The sequence below is a fragment of the Oratosquilla oratoria genome, chromosome 2 (assembly GCF_046742065.1).
Source record: "Oratosquilla oratoria isolate Oo_2021 chromosome 2, ASM4674206v1, whole genome shotgun sequence".
In the NCBI taxonomy this organism is placed as follows: domain Eukaryota; kingdom Metazoa; phylum Arthropoda; class Malacostraca; order Stomatopoda; family Squillidae; genus Oratosquilla; species Oratosquilla oratoria.
Genome location: NC_134778.1, coordinates 73097151 through 73112150, shown reverse-complemented (window position 1 = coordinate 73112150; position 15000 = coordinate 73097151). Strand labels below are relative to the sequence as shown.

The window sequence follows — 15000 nt, the reverse complement described above, 5'->3', positions numbered from 1 at the left end:
GAGGAAGAGGACGAGAAGGATGAGGAAGAGAATGAGAATAATGAGGAGGATGAGGAGGATGAAGAGGATGAGGAGGATGAGGAGCATGAGGGGATGAGGATGAAGAGGAGTGAGTGAATGAGGAGGATGAGGGTGAGAACGAGGAACAGGAGGAGGAGAAAGAGGAGAAGGAGAAGGAGTAGGAGGAGTAGGAGGAGGAGGAGGAGGAGGAAGAGGAGGAGGAAGAGGAGGTGGTAGAGGAGGAGGAGGTGAAGGAGGAGGTGGAGGAGGAGGAGGAGGAGGAAGAGGAGGAGGAAGAGGAGGTGGAGGAGGAGGTGGAGGAGGAGGTGGAGGAGGAGGAGGAAGTGAAGGAGGAGGTGGAGGAGGAGGAGGTGAAGGAGAAAGTGGATGAGGAGGCGGAGGCGGAGGTGGAGGAGGAAGAAGAGTAGGAGGAGGAGGCGGAGAGGGAGGCGGAGGGGAGGTGGAGGAGGAAGTAGAAGAAGGGGAAGAGGACGAGGGAAGGAGGAGGAGGTGGAAGGGTGTGAGTGTGTGTCTGTGTGTGTGTATGTGGTCCGAGGCTTCACAAGGCTGCAGGCCGCGGTTGGGAGCGCTCGTGTCGTCGTCGGCTCTCTTAGTCTGTGTCGGGCCAATTGCTCGCTCACCACACTAACAACAATTACCACTTGAGTAAGAATCATAAACGCTACAGCATAACTACGCAATGCTAATGAGAGGATCTGTATAAGAAAAGGGGAAGAAAAAGGCGTAGGTATCATACAGAAAGCGAAGGTTGTGTGGAAAGGGAAGTAAAAAAAGTTTAATAAACAAATATTGGAAATATAAAAGTGCTGGAAACGCCAGAGGGAACAGTCAAGGGAAGAGAACAAATTCTGGAACGCATAAGTTGTTGATGTCTTGGAAACGAAAGTGAATTTGAACTTACGAGTGATTTACTTTTGCAACCAGAGGAAAGTGTGATCTGAAACGAAGAAAGAGAAAACTAAATACGAAATAAGCGAGAGATAACAGAGTGGAAACCGAGAAAGAGAAGGAGAAAGAAAGTTAAAGGAAGACGGAAGAGACGTTACCATAACTTCAAAGGTAAGTCTTGGAGCAGTTGGAGAAGCTTGGGTCGAACTCTTCTGAAGAAGCTGAATTACTCATGTGGGGACGTGAATGAATGAATGAATGAATGAATAAATGAATAAATGAATGGATGTATGGACGGGTGAGGTAAGCCCGCGTGATGCCTTTATTTTTTCAGTCAGGCATGTTTTGTGATGACAGTGGTGGATAAAGAGCCATGATATCATTTCAAGTTTCTAGGATGTCGATATTACATATATAAAGGTTTGCAAAGAGAAAGTTAATGTTAACAGCATACAAAAATAAGGGAAATGGAGATGACGAAAGGAAAATTCGTGACGCAAACTTAATTTGCGTCAAAAGTAAGCATAATACAGCTCGACTTGATTATCCATTCTTAGGACAAATTCCAAAATAATATCAGAAATAGAAAGTGAAACCAAGCTTTTTTAAAACAGTTTTTTGAAGTAAGACAACGTGACGCAAAAATACTAAGATAATCAACCTTTTTTGTAAATTAGGGGTGAGGAATGAAATAGAATAGTAAAAATAGTCTTGGTTATGAGGCTTGATGAAGAAATGGAAAATTCAATAGAATTATGCAAAAAAGGCTAGTGCTGTTGTTATTATCAATGTCATTATTGCGTTTATTTTTGGCCGGCGCAGAGGAACGCGAGCTGTGACACCCGGGAGCCGAGCCTTACAGACCACGAGGGTGGAAATGGCAAACGGCGAAAACAACGACAAATTCGGTTTGCGCAGCAGGACGGGGCGGAAACGGGACAGCTTATCTAAACACATCTACATCATCGACATGAATCGGTTATTCAGAGTTCACTGCTGAACTAAGGCCTCTCAAAAACTTTTCCACGAGATGCACGACTGTTACAACCTCTGCCACGTCACTCCTGCAAATTTCTCTTATTCCACTTCCTGTTTGGTCACCCATTTTCATGCTTCACTTACGCGAAGTGTTAACTGCATACATTTTTTGCAATCAATATGATAGGGAATTCTGTGACACCCTTACAGACCAGAGGCACGCCTCATTATTTTATGATTGACGACTTATCTCCCCCTTAAAAAAAAAAAAAAAAAAAAAAAAAAAAAAAAAAAAAAAAAAAAAAAAAAAAAAAAAAAAAAAAAAAAAAAAAAAAAATTACTCACAGTTCTGTTGACCTCGTTATATTGGGGCCTCTCCTTTCCCTCCCCTACAGCCTCGTTGACATGGGGCTAGTTTAGTAGCCGCTAGTGCTAACGAATTGTAAACTACCCCTCTACTTGCTCAATGTCAACGGAAAGTTAGTAAACTTGCCTCCAAACTATCTTAGTGTCAATACTGACTTGACGTGTAAGTTAACTTGAAGCTAGCATTAGTAGCTACTAAACTAGCCCCGTGTCAACGAGGTTTATGACCTCACTTTCTTGGAGTGACATTGTCCTTACGGATAGAAGTGGTAGTAACCTCAAAAAAAAAAAAAAAAAAAAAAAAAAAAAAAAAAAATCCACGCTTATCTCTCTGCGTCCATTTAGTAACCCACTTCCCATGTTATTTCTCCTGACTACTTGCCCTACCCAGTTTCCTTCCCGCCTCTATGTCGCGTCCACAATATCTTTCTCTCTGGTCTTCTCTCTTACTCAACTTGCCCTCTTCCTTTCCTTTCGTCTTAATTTTCACATTTATATTCAAACCATTCACATTTATATTCAAACTTTTGATCTTGCGTCTTACAAAGCTGTATCAATATGTCACCATCACGAAAAGTTTTTTTCTTGTTTCATAGTTTTTAGGGTAAATACTACTTTTCATTTGTAACGTCTGGTACAATACTGACGACTAAGCAGCTTTTGGTAAATTTCTTGTATTATTTTTAGTACTATATCCCTGCACTTGAAAATGTTCCCTTTTCTATCTTTCATAAAACACTAATGCTTCCCTAATGCTAGTCTACGCTAGTGCTATCTAATGCTTTTATCTTTCCGAATGGTCTTATCTACATTATCTGTGATTATCTTTCTCTTGTCTGATATCTGTCTTTTATTGATAAGTTCATCCAATCCATCTTTTATTACTTCTTCCCTCACGTTTTTAATCTACATAATCCCTCTTCTGTTCATAATTTCGCTTGTTGCTTTTGAGTAATTGTCTTCTCTATTGGTCTTTGTACTTCCTACCCCCTCCGCTAATTTCCTAACGATATTGCGTGAATTACAATTAGTTCGGTGTTCTCGTTATTTCTCAGAGCTTCAAATCTGCTTTTTTTCCGAAGCTCATTTTTGTTATATTTTATCTTTGCATAAACTTATTTTCTTCTTAGAATATAATTTATTCACTTCCATTCTAAAACTGAATTAGGTGTGTAAAGTAGCGTTCTACGGTATCTACCCATATCTATTTTATTCATAACAGTAACATTGCTAACGCTGTTGATCTCGTCTCTTAATTAAAAGTACTTCGTTATTTGTTGATCCATTTGCACTGAGCCAAGTCTTCTTATGACCAATGCGCTTTTGAACGAAAGCGCTCAATGTTTTATTGTTGGCTCGTCTTGGACAATGGTTGCGCACATTGAGTGGCACACTGCCCGTAATCATAGAAAGCATTGTCGCTGGAACCTAGATTGGTAGACATAGGGAAAGAATGCGATTTCGGAAGACTGTATCCAAATGGATACACAGTAGAAAAAAAATACATGTATTTTTGTCCATATAAAGGTACTGTAATACAAATATAGGGCTCGTAGAGTCCTGCTAATACAAAATTAACGTAATTCCAATAAAAGGTAACTATGGTCCAACATGCACGTCTGTGAGAACATTGTGGACACTGTTCATGGCATCTCTTTGTCACACGATTTCTGAGGAGTTTCCTTTTCGGTGTCTTAACATACATCACCAAATATTATTACCAAGTGTTCTTCCAGCTTTCCAGGATGAATGCGGAGTGTTGTGCACGTACAGTGTGGCGCACGAGCCTCATGTATTACGTGAGAATACACTTAGACTCGTGCACCAATGGGATGCAGACTTTATTGACAAAAGGTAGATTCGACGTTCCAGTTCGTTAAATCGATACAGAACGAGTTGATGTTCGTACAATATCGAACACTATAAACACTGACGTTTGCTCCCACGTTGAAATAGCACAACGATTGTATAATCTACGTCACAATTTCAACATTATAAGTTGGATTTATGATATAGCTGAGGATATACAATTTGATATCGAATAAGTGTTGATTGCAAGAGGAAAAGTGGCAGAAAAACAGGAAGAACACTATGCCACGTCGGTAATATATTTGTGACGGAACCAACGTTGCGTACCTATTTGACAGACGTTGGAGAGGATTATCTCCCCACCGCACGCCTAGAAAATCTTTCAACATTCTCGCTTCCAGCAACCCCGGCCGGTTGGCGTTCGGTTTCTGGATCAGACCACAAGATCTCTTGACAAATCAATTCCTACTATTTTTTTTTCCCGAAAATTCACAACCGACTGATCCCATTTCTTCTGTTTCTTGTATCAGTTGGTAACAGAAACAAATGCATACTTAAAAGAATAAATAAAGGAAAAATAAAAACAAAATATAGTCTAACGTTTCTTCTTGTAGTGATCTATGGGAGGTCCCGTGAACCTTTGCTAGTCACTCTGGGGATTTTGATTTTTAGTGATTAAGAATATAAGAATGAAGGAGACGCTAAGAAACCATAAGGCCTACACTAGGCAGTCCAATGTCCATAGCCACCTGCCATCCCTATCCATAAAATGATCCAGCCTGCTCTTAAAACAACCAATTGTTTCAGCGCTTGAATCTTGAGACAACGTCTATCATCTTCATAGATTAGTGATGCTAGGTTTTGACAATTGCGGCAGTGACTGAGTGCAGTGGCTAGACACTTATCGGGTTGGCATAGTGCTTGTTTTTCTTTGCCCTCGTAAGGCCATTTTTTCAGCTGTTGCTTGGTCACCTTCCTATGACAGGTTGAAGTCAAACTAGACAATTATTCCAACTCTGGGGTATATCCTCCTCCTCCTCCTCCTCCTCCTCCTCCTCCTCCTCCTCCTCCCCCTTCTCCTCCTCCCCCTCCTTCTCCTCCTCTTCCTCCTCCTCCTCCTTTTCCTCCTTTTCCTCCTCCTCTCCCTCCTCCTTTCTGCTTCTCCTCCTCCCCCTTCCTCCCTCCCCTCGAAGGCCTCAAGTGATATTAGTAATCTTTACTTCAAATAATGATTAATATTAATTTCTTTAATTTACATCACTTGGTCTCCAGTGAAATGAACTGTGGTTATGATAGCAGCGTAGTTTTTTTTCTTAAAAGAGGAAGAGAAAGAAAAAGCGAAATAGAGAAAAATAAAGAGAAAGAAAAAGAAAAGGAATAAGAGAAAGAAAAAGAGAAAAAGAGTAAAAGAAAAAGAAAGATGGAGAGAGAGAGAGAGAGAAAGAGAGAGAGAGAGAGAGAGAGAGAGAGAGAGAGAGAGAGAGAGGGAGAGGGAGAGGGAGAGGGAGAGGCAGAGGCAGAGGCAGAGGGAGGGAGAGAGAGGGAGAGGGAGAGGGAGAGGTAGAGGCAGAGGGAGGGAGAGAGAGGGAGAGGGAGAGGGAGAGGGAGAGGGAGGAAGGGAGGGTGGGAGAAAGAGAGACAAAGAGAGAGAGAGAGAGAGAGAGAGAGAGAGAGAGAGAGAGAGAGAGAGGGAGTGGAAGAGGGAGAGGAAGAGGAAGAGGAAGGAGAGGGAGAGGGAGAGGGAGGGAGAGGGAGGGAGAAGGAGGGAGGGAGAAAGAGGGAGAAAGAGGGAGAAGGAGGGAGGGAGGAGGGAGAAGGAGAGAGAGAGAGAGAGAGAGAGAGAGAGAGAGAGAGAGAGAGAGAGAGAGAGAGAGAGAGAGAGAGAGAGAGAGAGAGAGAGAGAGAGAGAGGGAGAGGGAGAGGGAAAGGGAAAGGGAAAGGGAAAGGGAGAGGGAGAGGGAGAGGGAAAGGGAAAGGGAGAGGGAGAGGGAAAGGGAGAGGGAGAGGGAGAGGGAGAGGGAGAGGGAGAGGGAGAGAGAGGGAAAGATAGAAAGAGAGGGAAATATAGAAAGAGATAGAGATAGAAAGAGATAGAGATAGAAAGAGATAAAAATAAATAAAATGAGATAAAATGAAATTTAATGAGATAAAATTACATAAAATGAGATAAAATTAGATAAAAAGAGATAGGAAGAGATAAGAGATAAGAAGAGATAAAAAGAGATAAAAATACATAAAAGAGATAAAAAGAGATAAATAGATAAAAAGAGATACATAGAAAGAGAGAAAGACATAGAAAGAGAGAAAGAGAGGGAAAGAGAAAGAGAGAGAAAGAGAAAGAGAGAGATAAAGAGAAAGAGAAATAGAGCGATAAAGAGATAGGGAGATGGAAAGAGAGAGAGAAAACTTAGGAATTAGTATCTAATCTTTAAAACAAAGGACTGGTTTGGTGAAAATAACCAAATCCATCGTATCGGAATGAACCCAATTGCATATCCGTCAGCAGGTCGGACTTTTTGTCAAGCTCCTGACACCGCTGACAGCCAGTGGCGTTGTCAGACTTCGACCACAGGGAGGGAGTGGGGGGGAGGGGGAGGGGGGACGGGGGGACTATACAAGCGTGTCCAACGTTCTAAAGAAATTTGGGGTCAAATGGTAGATATGGGGAGGGAACGAGGTAAGTACACTTGTTTCTACGTTTCTGTCTAACAAGTTTCCCTTCCCTGGTGGTAGTGTAAAAGAAAAAAAGAAAGAAAAAAGAAATAAGAAAGAAAAAAGAAAGAAAGAAATGATATAAAAACACGTAAAGCTTTCGTCACACATTCTAGAGTTTCGTCAAATGTTGTGATTTCGGAAAGCAGCAAGACGATTTCGCTAAAGTATTCTAGAATTTCCTAAGTCTAAAATTCAGCAATATGTCTAATATTCGTATCGTTTTACCTTCTCTCAGTTCGTCATTCATCTTCTCAGTATATGACGCAAAGGTAATTTGACATTTAGATATTCGAAAAAGGAAAAGTTGCAACCCAAGTCGTTTCTACTGAAACGAACACACTTGAGTTGCGTATGTATGAGACAAAGGCTGAAGACATACGCTAATATGTCGTAGTTTTTAATTAGTTTCATTGCATTCCAAATATCATCAGACAAGTTCCCATTCGTGTGAATTCCTTTGCACGAAAGTTTCTTTTCAAATACAAAAATAAAGAAAAAAATTCCCGATACTTATTTTTCGTAGCCAAGTCAGAGTTCCGTGATGGCATTGGTCTCCTTCCAACATTTCATCTTGGCTTCCTTTGGCATGCATACTGAGCGCCGACTGCGAAGAAAAGGAAAAAAAAATCTTTATGGCTTAATGTAACCGATGCGTCATATCTAGAGATGGAGAAGAGGGAACGGACGAACAACGTTCATTTGAGAAGGAGAAAGAGAAAGAGAGTAAGGGAGGTAGGGAGGGAGGAAGGGAGGGAGGAGAGAGAGAGAGAGAGAGAGAGAGAGAGAGAGAGAGAGAGAGAGAGAGAGAGAGAGAGAGAGAGAGAGAGAGAGAGAGAGAGAGAGAGAGAGAGAGAGAGAGAGAGAGAGAGAGAGAGAGAGAGAGAGAGAGAGAGAGAGAGAGAGAGAGAGAGAGAGAGAGAGAGAGAGAGAGAGAGAGAGAGAGAGAGAGAGAGAGAGAGAGAGAGAGAGAGAGAGAGAGAGAGAGAGAGAGAGAGAGAGAGAGAGAGAGAGAGAGAGAGAGAGAGAGAGAGAGAGAGAGAGAGAGAGAGAGAGAGAGAGAGAGAGAGAGAGAGAGAGAGAGAGAGAGAGAGAGAGAGAGAGAGAGAGAGAGAGAGAGAGAGAGAGAGAGAGAGAGAGAGAGGGAGAGAGAGAGAGGGTAGAGGGAAAGAGAGGGGGTAGAGGGAAAGAGAGAGAGAGAGATAGGGAGAGAGAGAGAGAGAGAGAGAGAGAGAGAGAGAGAGAGAGAGAGAGAGAGAGAGAGAGAGAGAGAGAGAGAGAGAGAGAGAGAGAGAGAGGGAGAGAGAGAGAGAGAGAGAGAGGGAGAGAGAGGGAGAGAGAGGGAGAGAGAGGAAGAGGGGAAAGGAGAGAGAGGGAGAGAGAGGGAGAGAGGGAGAGGGAGGGAGAGGGAGAGAAAGGGAAAGAGAGGGGAAGAGAGAGGGGGACAGAGGGGGAGAAAGGGGGAAGAGGAGGGGAAGAGAGAGGGAGAGAGAGGGGGAGAGAGGGGCAGGAAGAGGGAGAAGGAGGGAAGGAGAGAGGGAGGGAGAGAGGGAGAAGGAGGGAGGGAGAGAGGGGGAGGGAGAGAGGGAGAAGGAGGGAGGGAGAGAGGGGGAGGGAGAGAGGGAGAGTGAGGGAGAGTGTGAGGGAGAGAGGGAGGGAGGGAGAGAGGGTGAGGGAGAGAGTGAGAGTGAGGGAGAGAGTGAAGGAGAGAGGGAGAGAGGGAGCGTGAGAGGGAGAGAGGGAGAGAAGGAGAGGGGGAGAGAGAGATAGGGAGAGGTAGGGAGGGAGAGAGAGGGAGAGGGAGGGAGAGCGGAATAAGACGAAGAAGGACAAGGAGATGTTGGGGGAAGGGGGGTGATCATCAGGAAGGGAAAAGAGGAAATTAAGTGGGAAAGGCATCACATCTGAGCTTCAAGGGGAAAGAGTGGAAAGAGAGAAAAGAGAGATACTACTTAAAAGAGAGGAAAAGAGCACATCAATGAGGAAGAGAAAGAGGAGGAAAAGGATGAGGATGAGGATGAAGATGAGGATGAGGAAGAGGAGGTGCAGGGATATTTCAAGAAATAAAATGCTGTGTTGTACATTTTGTCTTTGAGGAGTGTTCTGGTTGACATCAGCATCTTCCATTCATTTTCCGTGACGTCCCCTCCCCCCTCCCCCCTCCCCTCCCCAGTTGGTGCAAAATTGAAAAGGGTAACGTGGAAAGGAAAATTAGAAGAAGATGGGAGGAGGATGGGGAGGAGGAGAAGGGGGAAGACGGGGGAGGAGGAGGAGTTGAAGGAGAAGGAGGAGAAAGAAGAGGAGAAAAAGAGGATGATAAAGAAGAGGAGGAGGAGGAGGAGAAAAGAAGAGGAAAATAGGAGGAATATGAAGAGAAGAAAGTAGAGGAAAAAGAGGAGGAATATGAAGAGGAGTAGAAGGAGGAGAAAGGAGGAACAAGATGAAGAGGAGGTGGAAGAGGGGGAGGGGGAGGGCGGTAAGGAGGAGGATGAGGAAGATGAGGAAGAGGAGGAGGAGGGGGAGGGGGAGGGAGGTAAGGAGGAGGAGGAGGAAGAGGAGGAGGAGGAGGAGGAGGAGGAGGAGGAGGAGGAGGAGGAGGAGGAGGAGGAGGAGGAGGAGGAGGAAGAGGAAGAGAGTGGCAAATTGAGTCGGACCTGTAGCCAGCAGAGTTAAGGTTTCTCCGTTGGAAAAATAAAATATCAAGACTCGAACGCTATTGATTTGATTGAATGTCCTTTTCTTTCTCTTTTTTCCTTCCTTTTTATTCCATCCTGTTGTACTTTTTGATCATTCTTATTTTATATATATGAATAAAAATGCTGGGTTTTGTGAACAAACTCAGTGATGGCAAATTTTCATTTTCAATGTCGTGAATATTTTTTTTTTTTTTTTTATCAGAAAAGGAATTATTTTGATTAGGTTTGATGAGATGTGAACACAGATTGGCTTCTCAGTTTTTCAGACTTTCATGGTTAAATTATTTTATTTCCGTGTTATTTAACACAAGGCTCTTTTTTATTGATATCTATTAAAGAGTTTGAAAAGAGCTGTGCTCAGCCTTGCTGCTTGATATTGGCGCTCTTTGCTTGCTTGCTATTGGCTCGCTTGCATTTGTTTCGTCATGTTATGTTTACAAGATATTTGATCTAAATCATCTTGTACGCTGAGAGCATTTCTTTTGTCGTACAAAGGATTACAGACAAAGAGCATGCTGGCAGGAGACCTTTTGGTCCATAACTAGGTCGGATGCGAAAAAAAGACGAATAAATGAATAAACAAATAAATAAATAAGTAAATAAATAAAAAGAATAAATTAAATGAATAGATAATAATTCTTTTCAAAGCAAATTCAGACAGCAACAATTGCACGTAAATTGATTCTTGCTCTCTTCAATCCCTTGTTGCATTAGAAGGTGAAAACTCAATTATTAATTTCTTCTATTTTGCAACATTAGAATTTCTTCAATAACACTAAATCAATTGAAAACTGACAGGCAACCCTGCATTCATTATAATTTAATTATAATTATGGTTATCCTCTTATGTCATAAATTATTTTTGGTAATTAAGGTGATTTAGCCAATTTGGTTATCATTGTTGGTTGAAAACACGCTGCTATAGCTATCATTAATCTAGGTCGATACGTCAGTGTTTATAAAAGTGTATCCAGAAACCGCTAAATTCTAGCGGTCACAATCGTACTTTTTAAGTTAGCTCTTTTCGTACTTCCAGTAAATTGAAGGGTTTTACTTGATCTAGATACGGTTTTAGTTACAAAAAAAAAAAAAAAAAGAAGAAAAAGAGGACAGATAATGAAGACAATGTAAGCTTCTAATACTGTCATTAACTGCTTTGATAATATCTTTCCTATATTTTTATCGTCTTATGTATTTATTTCTTTATTTAATTTCACACCTTTAGTCATTTAGTTTGAAATAACTAGTCCTCTCCATAGACATCTAGCTTCCTTGTATTAACCATACCAATGACGTTCATTTAGGCTCGTTTCAAACTCATCGACTTTTCGCTGTGCACCGTCTACGACACGACGTCGTGCTCTCAGATAACCATGGGTGTCTATGGACATTATACACGTGGTCGTGAAGTGTGAAAGTATCCATAAACACCCATTGTTACTTGAGGGCACGACGTCGTGTCGTGGACGGCGCACGGCGAAAAGTCGGTACGTATGAAAGGAGCGGCGAGGTTCCTTCAATCGAAAGAAATCTTTTAGCTCTGAATGAAATGAATTCTTTCAAGGAAGCCATCATGGGAAAGGAATTAGCCGAGATAGTCTCAAGTTCTATTGGTAAGGTGACCAGGGTGACCAGACTTCTGAAACGGAAGTAAGCTAGACAGCAGCTGAGATCATGCTAGATTAACAAAAATAATGCTAAATCTTTTGTTCCTCTTAATGCGTTCTGTTTCGGTTATATATGTGTTCTTTTTATTAATGTAGTATTATTTCTAGGGAAAACATTCTAGATTTAACACTGTTATGCTAAATCTGGTCACCCTGAACACATGAAGAGAATCGTCTGACATCGGGTCAAACAGAAACTGCAGCGACGGAGCCCAAACAACGTTCCCTCTAAGCTGTGCGTATGTGCGCATGCGCATATGTTTTACAACTAGCGCACATAAAGAAAAAATGTGCACACACAAGGTTTTCAAATGATATTAAAATTCATTCAATAAAGAAGTTCCACCCGAACATCAACTTATAAATTATCTAAAAATATGGTAACTTGCCAACCGTCAAACCAATAATTGTTTTGTTTTGATTTTTCTCTTTTAATTCTAGCGCCTCCATTGCAAACGATATGACTTTGCCGCCATGGGTGCGTACATACTTTTCAGAGAAGGCAAAGTTTGCGCATAAACAAACTTCTGCGCAGACTCACAACAACAAAAAATAGAGGGAACATTGGGTCCAAGATTACATTTCTTGCAAATAGACCAAAGTCGCTCATGTTCATAATGTACAGTCTTAATAGTGCTCTCTTTATTCAACGGAATTTGATGGCCTCAACAAAGATCCAGAATTACAAAAAGTTAGAAATAAGATAAAATAAAAGCTGAAATAAATAGAACAAGATAATACGAAATAAACTAGGATGAAATAAAATGAAACTGAGCGAGACAAATGCCTCGTAAGAATGTGCAAGTTTCTTAAATTTTGAGCACAAAAGTTGGGGCAATTTTCTTGGTTTCACTTGACAGACGGTGGCATGAAACGCTTGAGGGCAATTTCATGGTTACAAACTAAACTAAACTTTTCCATTCGTTTATATCATACCATAAACAATTTTGAAATACGTTTCAGTTATTCGTACATTATATAAGGTATAAATCAACGAATCTAATATTCTATTTTTAACGAAATTATGCAGCATTTGGTAAAGTTTATGCAAACAACATTAAGATCAGTTCTATTATGCAAATTCTTTCCACCATCAAAGGGTTATATCTTAGCTGAATATAATCGTCTAACGCTAGACAGAGCTAGACAGGATAAATACAATGATGTACAACCTACCTCATCATCAAAGGGATTGAAATTGTTCACTTCGTTGAACAATAACAATCCTACAAAAGGAGATGTTCAAAAGCCATGATGGCTGCTCACATATCTTGACTATTCCCCTAGTTACCATGACACACACCAGAAATCTTGTTCTGGTTAAATCCAAACGATTAATTCAACTGGGAGCAAAACCCAATAACGAAATATCCAAAAAAAAATCTTGAACAGCCTCTGTGTTTGAGAACACATTTTAGAATTTAGATATTTTATTCTGGTTAATAAAAGGCGATGTTACTCAGACGATGATGCCAAGCTCGTATTCAGCAAAAGCCACACAATTCTCTTTAGCTGACTTAGAAAACCCTGTGCAAAAGAGAGAGAGAGAGAGAGAGAGAGAGAGAGAGTGAGTTTGGAAGGAGGGAATAAGAGAAGAAGAACAACTAATGGTAATTGGAGGAGAGAAGAGGTCTAGCGGGAAACGACATTAGGGATAATTGTTGGTAAACGTTGTAATTTTGGTAAATCTGTTGCCTTCAACAGAACATGGTTGGACGGAGCGATGGATGGATGGATGGATGGATGGATGGATGGATGGATGGACAAAGGGATGGATGGATGAAGGCTATTCGTGCTGGCCCCTCACCCCTAAAGGCAGAACTAACCCTAACCCTACTCCTTTGTAGGGGCGAGTCAGAAAGCGCGTCTATGCACAGTATGTGTGTGTGTGTCTATGTGCGTGTGTGTTTGTGTACGTGTGTGTGTGTGTGTGTGTGTGTGTGTGTGTGTGTATGTGTCTATGTACGTGTGTGTGTGTGTGTATGTATGTATGCGTGTGTGTGTATGTATGTGTGTGTTCACGTATGTGTGTGTGTGTGTGTGTATGTATGTATGTATGCGTGTGTGTGTATGTATGTGTGTGCACGTATGTGTGTGTGTGTGTGTGTGTGTGTGTGTGTGTGTGTGTGTGTGTGTGTGTGTGTGTGCGCGCGTACGTGTTTGTGCGTACGTGCGTGCGCGCGTGCATGCGGATGTGTGTGTGTGTGTGTGTGTGTGTGTGTGTGTGTGTGTGTGTGTGTGTGTGTGTGTGTGTGTGTGTGTGTGTGACTGTTTTTGTGACTATATGTGTATGTGCGCGGGCGCGCGCGCGCGTGTGTGTGACTATGTGTGCGCGCGCGCGCGCGTGTGTTTGTGCGTGCGTGCGTGTGTGTATGTGTGTGACTGGGTGTGTGGGAGTTTGTGTGTGTGACTGTGTGCGTGTGTGTGTGTGTGTGTGTGTGTGTGTGTGTGTGTGTGTGTGTGTGTGTGTGTGTGTGTGTGTGTGTGTGTGTGTGTGTGTGTGTGTGTGTGTGTGTGTGTGTGTCTGTGTGTTCGTGTGTGTAGGTACACGTATGTACGTGTACTCGATCTCACTTGTGAGCATATATCTTTGCATGGACGTGGATGAAGGCAGCACGGAGGACTTTGAGGAATTTCCTCGCTGCCACGTCCCTGATCATGTAGGCCACCGCCTCCTACCTCCTCCTACTCAGTCGAGGCTCCTTAATCCTTCCCTCTGAAGTTTCGGGTAGTTTGGATCTAATAACGTTATTGTGGAGCCTACACAGTGTTTCTCTCTCTTACCTCAAACTTTCACAGAGCTCCCAGAGCTTATGATGACATCAAATGGTAAAGTTCCTTGCATGTATTACCAGCTTATACAAAAGAATATATGAACATTATACTCTCGTATATATATATATATATATATATATATATATATATAAATACATACATACGCACATATATGCCTACATTCATACATACATGCATACATACATACATACATACATACATACATACATACATACATACATACATACATACATACATACATACATACATACATGCATGCATGCATACATACACACATACATACATACATACATACATACATACATACATACATACATACATACATACATACATACATATATAAATGCATACCTAAAATAGATACATATCACTAATTCTATCCACACCTAAATCAAAGGGAGAGCCATACTTACAGGCAAGGGCTGTTTTATGCTTGAGTACCACTCTCTTGATACGATGCCTGACGTACGCATACTTTGGATTGTCTTTATCAATGGGTAACACTTGCGCTTACGAGAACACAAGAATAAACTTTAGGATCACTATCACAACGTGATTTAATCCTTTTGCTGATTTAAATCTACTTAGACTCACGAAACTGCATAAAATGAATATTCCACTGCGTTATGGCGGATGGAGACTGTTTAGAATGAGTTTAGGGATGCCGTGAATTCCTCAAAACAAATGACGTCACAATTCCAGAGATGATTCAATTCAGGTAGGACGAGAAAGCTCGCCGATAGCGTGTAGTCGACGCGCAGGCGAACGCGCAAATTCTGTAGTTTGCTCAATAGATGTCGCTAGTATCATACTAGAAGTTATATGCAATTAATACTAAGCATTGTCTTGGACTGATAGAAGAGAATAATCTCTTAATATATTGACAAAAACGTATTTTTATGACATTGTTAAGCTATCATTGTGATGACAACAACTGAGATGTTTGTTCGAATTAGTCGCTCTACCAATTAAACTTGACTTAAATTTTTCGTCTTTTGTTAATTAATTCGAGTTACTCGAAGTCTAAACCTTATAATTGTATGATCTAAATTTTTCATAAAGGAGCT

At 41.5% G+C, this 15000-nt stretch overlaps 1 protein-coding gene across 1 annotated transcript in view; it reads left to right on the top strand.

Annotated features, from left to right (window-relative positions):
- The first annotated feature begins 557 nt into the window (after nucleotides 1-557).
- The window catches only part of LOC143039914 (phospholipase A2-like), a 118386-nt gene continuing 103943 nt past the window's right edge, over nucleotides 558-15000 (top strand). Inside the window, exon 1 of the mRNA XM_076210279.1 lies at nucleotides 558-1080. The gene's annotated coding sequence lies outside the window, so the exon portion shown is untranslated. The remainder of the gene's footprint in view (nucleotides 1081-15000) is intronic.